Source organism: Rhagoletis pomonella, unplaced genomic scaffold, assembly GCF_013731165.1.
Source record: "Rhagoletis pomonella isolate Grant_MI unplaced genomic scaffold, Rhpom_1.0 Rhpom_scaffold_00005, whole genome shotgun sequence".
NCBI lineage: Eukaryota > Metazoa > Arthropoda > Insecta > Diptera > Tephritidae > Rhagoletis > Rhagoletis pomonella.
Window position 1 is genome coordinate 5668787 of NW_023458559.1, and position 5851 is coordinate 5674637.

The 5851-nt window shown below is 30.1% G+C and overlaps 1 long non-coding RNA gene across 2 annotated transcripts; it reads right to left on the minus strand.

Moving 5' to 3' along the window:
* Positions 1–2518: 2518 nt before the first annotated feature.
* On the minus strand, positions 2519–5851 carry LOC118738664. 2 transcript variants are annotated; one of them, XR_004992922.1, is made up of 4 exons: positions 5782–5851; positions 5487–5696; positions 4869–5424; positions 2519–4659 (listed from the first exon to the last, which is right to left on the minus strand). It is a non-coding gene; the product is annotated as an uncharacterized LOC118738664 (long non-coding RNA). The 2 variants fall into 2 exon arrangements; XR_004992923.1 differs by having other exon boundaries at positions 2519–4431; positions 4490–5424.

Here is a 5851-nt window from a genome sequence, read left to right on the forward strand (position 1 = left end):
AATTGACAATTATTGCCAAATTATATAATTCTGAATAATTCCGTACCAACTCGATTAATTTTCCCTCCATATTAAACAAAACTTGCAGTAGAATACCGTCAGCTCGTCAATGAAATACACAAACAAATCTTTTCCGAGTTAACTACACTCTAAACAATATTTTTTTTTTTTAATTTAAACATATTCAAAAAGGTAACCAGTTTTCTCTATTGATGTATGCACACCATGTTAATCAATTTAAATACTGCTTTTTAACTTTAACTTACCATATTTGTGGCGTAGAACAAATTTGAAATTGGCTTGTTGAATTCTAAACACTTAAGGCCAAATTCACAGTGCGCAGTTAACTCAGAATCGGCAGTTGACTACAGATTTTCAGTACAGCACTGTGAGTTTGGCCCTTAGGGCCATTAATTTAACTATTTTAAAGTACAGTTAAAGCATTAGTTAGACTTAACTACACAAATTTCACAATTACACAGTTTACACATAAAATATTTAAAATTTGCTCTAAATGTTTCTGTTTAAATTAACGCATATTAAGAGAGGTTACGAGTTTCCTCTCCCAATGTGTGGAAATTTAGACACCGTGTTAATAAAATTAAACACTGCCTGTTTACTTTTGCATACCAAATTTATCGCGTAGAGCAAAAGTACACATAAAATGTACTTAATTTTTATTTTTAGTAGGGAATGTATTTTTGCGTTAAAAACGTTTGCAATTTTAAACATTTCGTGTGTAATATACATCTCATGTTCAAAATCCAGTCTTGAACGTTGTTAAAATTAGCACGCACTTCACAATAAAATAAAAAGGACAGTGACGCTCCGATTGCGCGGAGCATTTATTTATACAAAACTTAAAATTATTCCTATCTCTAACTAGAAAAACGCAGTTTGTCCAGTACATTTATATACAGACACATATCTATATATATGTACATATTCCTAATACACATATATGGATGTATGTGTATCTTATGTGCTTACATACACTAAAAAAAAAACTTCTCTTAATTTAAGAAAAACAGCAATCAAAATGAAGAAAAATGGGAACGAAACAGCACTAAACGAGTCTTATCCTCATTCGCATGCCCAACATTTCTTAAAAATGAGGAAAAAATATTTCTTTGTTGTAGAGAAAAAAATGTTTAAAATATAGAACCTATAATACAATTGGAGTAAATTTTTTATTTAAAATAAAGAATATTTTACCAAAAAATAAGTATTTTTTTTCTTCTTATTAAGGATAATATCCTATTTTCAACTAATTTAATAAAACACTCATAAATGTTAGTTTTTCATGAAACAAATCTTTATTAAGGCTTTTATCATTAAAAGAAGACTTTTGGTCGCAAAAATTTTTGATTTTTTACAATGTACATATGAATTGGCGGATATTTTAATTCATTAGCGTTTGTAATTTTAAAGATAGTGCTTTTAGAACCTATCTGATAAGACAAATAGTGGCGTTTGTACATTAAAATATTTATTAATTCACAAAACAAAAATACTTCGTCATTTATAACAAGAATTTCCAATACTTGGTATGATAGAAAAGTTGGATTGTAAAAAAATATAAAGTAATCTTTTTTATACATTGTGCCATATAGTTTAAAACTTGTGTGGCACATGCAATGGTTAATATTGTCTTCAGAAAGTACATCTCTGATTTTATTAAAATATTTTGAAAATTTCGCTTCATATTCTTCGCTGTCTAATGTATAAGTAACGTTCTTATAATTAACAATTGTTTCAGAAAAGGTCATGCAAAATTTCAAAGCCAAAGATAATGTTAAGTTTCTTCGGGAAGTAATATTTTTCGAATATGACTTTAATTGTCTATGTTTGGATTCAAAAGGTAGCGTCCACAAATATTTTACGGGGCCTGACATTTGAAGAACTCTACAATAGTGGTTAAGGAGGTGGTGCTTTGGTTTTAGAGTGTCATTAAAATTTGTAGTATATTCTTTGTTGTGGAATTGAATACGTTCTCTTAAATTCTCTATATCTGATTTAGTATATTCAGACAAAACTAATAAATCTAAAAGCTCTATAAGGTTTAACACGAATTTCCACAAGTTATCATCTTCATTTACTGCGTCTCCAATAAGTAAAGGGAAAAAGTGAGCGAACGTTAACATTTCCCTTCCCGATAATTTTAGCTTGAACGTTTTGAAATGATGCATCTGCAATGGTGGTGACAAATTTCCCATTTCAGTCTCACCATACGCAAATGTTTGTTTACGAGTGTTTAAAAATTCTAGATCAAATATCTTTTTATGAATATAATGTAAGATTATATTACAAAAACCGTATTTAAAAACGCCTTCAAAGATGTCATGAAGTAAATCAACAGAGAAATTTTCTACTACGTGGAAATTATTGACATTAGCCGTCATTGATTCGCCACTTCTCGCTCGCTATGTTTGAGTTCCGGTCGCTTAAAGAAGAATTTTGCATGCGAAAGCAACAACAAAGTTAGCTAGCACGGATAGACGATAGCGAGTTTGGTTGTACCTCATTAAGTTCGTTCGTTTCGCCACTCGCTAACTGATGGCGAATCGATGACGGCTATTAATAAAAATGGAAAACTCTCTTATGCCAGTATTTTCGAAATCGTTCAAAGAAATATCGTAAGCGTAGTTTTGTTGATCTCTTAATTGGCTATTATCTTCAATAAAAGCGAATTTGGCATCGGTTTTATTTATTTTACAAAATCGACAATAATGGTTAGAAGAAAATGAACGAGAAAATCCAAGAATATTGTTAAGCGTTAAATTATCTCCAATTATCAAACCTAAACATAAATAAATTATTTTATTGCCGTTTGGTGTTTTAATTTCAATACCATTATTTTCTAAATCATTTAGTATTTCTACTAACTTATAAAATGATTTATCATTACCGAATTATTTAACATCTTGTGATTTAAAAAGAGCGGCTATCAAAATACTTTGAAGTTCATGTTTAACAGAAATTGGCGCGGTGGGGAAGGAATAATATACTGCTAAAACTGATGAACTATGTGAACCTAAGGGATTGTTAACTTCGAAGTCATCGAAGTATAGAAAATATGGAATAACTAACTTGTTTTTATAATTTTGAATTTTTTTTGCCAAATATCGCCATTTACAAAATTTTTTAAAACTTCGTTATTGGTGGTTAAGTATTCAAGACTTTTAGAAAAATTTTCGTACATGCCTGGCAATTCAAAAAATTTTTTTATTTGAAATTTAATTGGAAATAACACACCCCTTACTAATGCTGAATTTAATTTGTTTACATGTCTAGTTTGCAAGTTACTTATTGAATTATTTATGGTGATGACTTGTGGATTTTCGTATAAACTTAGTTCTTTAAGAGTTTTAATAAACTTATACTCTGAGTTAAAGTCTTTAAATGGATCGCTACAAATATTTACTAAATTTTCAATATCAGCTTTAATATCGTTTTTTCCTAGCGAATCGAAATTTTGCAATATTTGTTTTAAATGGTTTTTTAATGGACACAAAATCATGTTTGTAACATCTCTTTGCAACTCAACGGTTTCTTTTCTAGGACAATTTAATGCAACCTTCTTTTAAAGTTTCTTCATTTACATTTAAACTTGTTATGTTACTTAAAGTATTTGTACTTTGATTACCAGTATCTGTTATTATAGTATTAGGTACCATTGAAGTAGTATTAGATAAACATTCGTCTTTTACATTCTGATTGCTTAATAAAGTAATTTCATATCTTTTGCGTTCAATTCGCATGTGCCTACAAAGTGATTTAAAATTCGTAAATGATTGGTTACAAGCTGTAAATCCACATTTGTACATATCGTATTGTGATAAACAGTGAATAATTTTGAAATGTTTAAATAAACGATCGCATTGTTCAAAAGATTGTGTGCACACAAAACATTTAATTTTTCCTTCCATTTCTAGTTATTATTAAAACATTTAAATTGTCTTAAATCACTTAATATTGCACACAATGAGGTACTTTTCTCGTGTGATTTCAAAGCAATGTCATAAAAGTATTGCTGGACAAAAAACCAAATAGATTTGCATTCGGAAGGATATTTAAGATTAAGTACGTGGAATATCTTAAAACACACATCAATACATTTGATAACATTATCGAACTTATAAAATATGTTGGCGAAGTACACGAAATATTCGTTGCTCTCAAGCAAGCTCATTCCAATAGCACATATGATGGGCTGAATGGTGCTTTTGCCCTTATAATTCTCATCAACCATTAATTTCAGTTTTGATTGAAGTTCACAATTAGTTGTTGCCCATATTAAAAAACTGTTTCTGGAATCTTCAATAGTGGCTTTGACCAAATGTTTCTTTTTTGTTTGCTTGCACGTTTTGTATTCTCGGCTGGTTGGAACTAAACCAGAATGTAGAAGATAGCATGTGACCGCATCCGTACCTTCCAAAATTCAAAAATTCATCAATAAATAATTTAGATTATTATAAAATTTAAAAACCAGCTTTAATCGTTCCTTCCTTAAATTGCTTCCAGGTTGTCAAACTGTGTGAATAATAATAATTTAATATAAATCTCAAAAATATGGCGTACTGCTTGGCTGAAATTTTCCCAATTTTCGAATAATAAATTTTTCTTCTCTGGGTACAATTTGTTAAAGTCCGTCTCAATCTATCAATCAAACATTAGTTAATTACCCATTATATCATTTAAAATATTCATTTAGTTGAGTAAAGCCCAGAGAAGTAATCCTGGAATATTTCACTTGGAGAAATTCGTATATTTTTTATGTTAATGACATTTACAGGATAACTTGAACTTGGCCTTACTCAATTATAAATTAATTTCAAAATAAGCACGCAATATATTACGAGTTATACCAATAAATGTCCAAAAATCTGCTTATATAGTGGCCATTCTTCTAAAATTTTATTTAGATTTGAATGATCTTGCAGCATTTGGCACCTGACTTCAAAAGTCAATTCCCATTTGATTTGCACTTCATCAAAAGGCTCGACGTTATACTTAAGGCACGATTTTTCTTGAGAGTAGTCTATAAAAATAATTTATAAACGCACCAACTTTTCAAATTGATTTCTTAGAACAATTTTTCTGCGGAAAGTTTAAAATTTTAATCAAAATTTCCTTCATTTTCCCCGAGTTCTGTATGAAATTAATAAATTTATTCATGTGGTTTTTGCTGTGAATAAACTATACTTTTATAAAAAAATAAGGAAAATTTTTACTTATTTTTGACGCTCACTGTTTGTAAAGTAGATCTTTACCTGTCGTACATAAATTGCTATGTGCTGCTTTTTGCGGCTTCTCTTCGGCGGGCTTTTTATTTATAATGCCTACATTTGAATAAAGTGCTGTGGTATTTAGTGTATAAACATCCGCCTGGTTTTTCCCCTTTTTATGTATGTAATGTATGTCCTAAAAGAAGCGTGGCAGTTTGAATTGCTTCTGAAATAACAATGGCAAATGTGGCGACGTACCTTCGACTCACTTAAAAAGAAATTCGATATCTGGCTGGCGAACGATTCAAATGTTTTTGGGCTCGAGTTTACTCCGGACGAAATCAAATAGTTTGCGATTGTTGCTGCAAGCAATTTTCTGTATTTTGGCGTAAGAACTTTTGTCTTACTGTAGTACTTCAAAACTTTACTTCCACTAACCGATCCCCTTAAAATTTCTTCGAGTGTTTTCTATATGTATGAAATGTAATGAAAATAGATTTAGTTTCAGTCACCAAAGCGTACATACGTGTTTGTGTTTATAAATAAGTTCTACCTCTGCAATATTTGCATTTGCGAATGATGCGCCCTCGTCACTTTGAGCTGTTTGCACATGAACGTCCTAG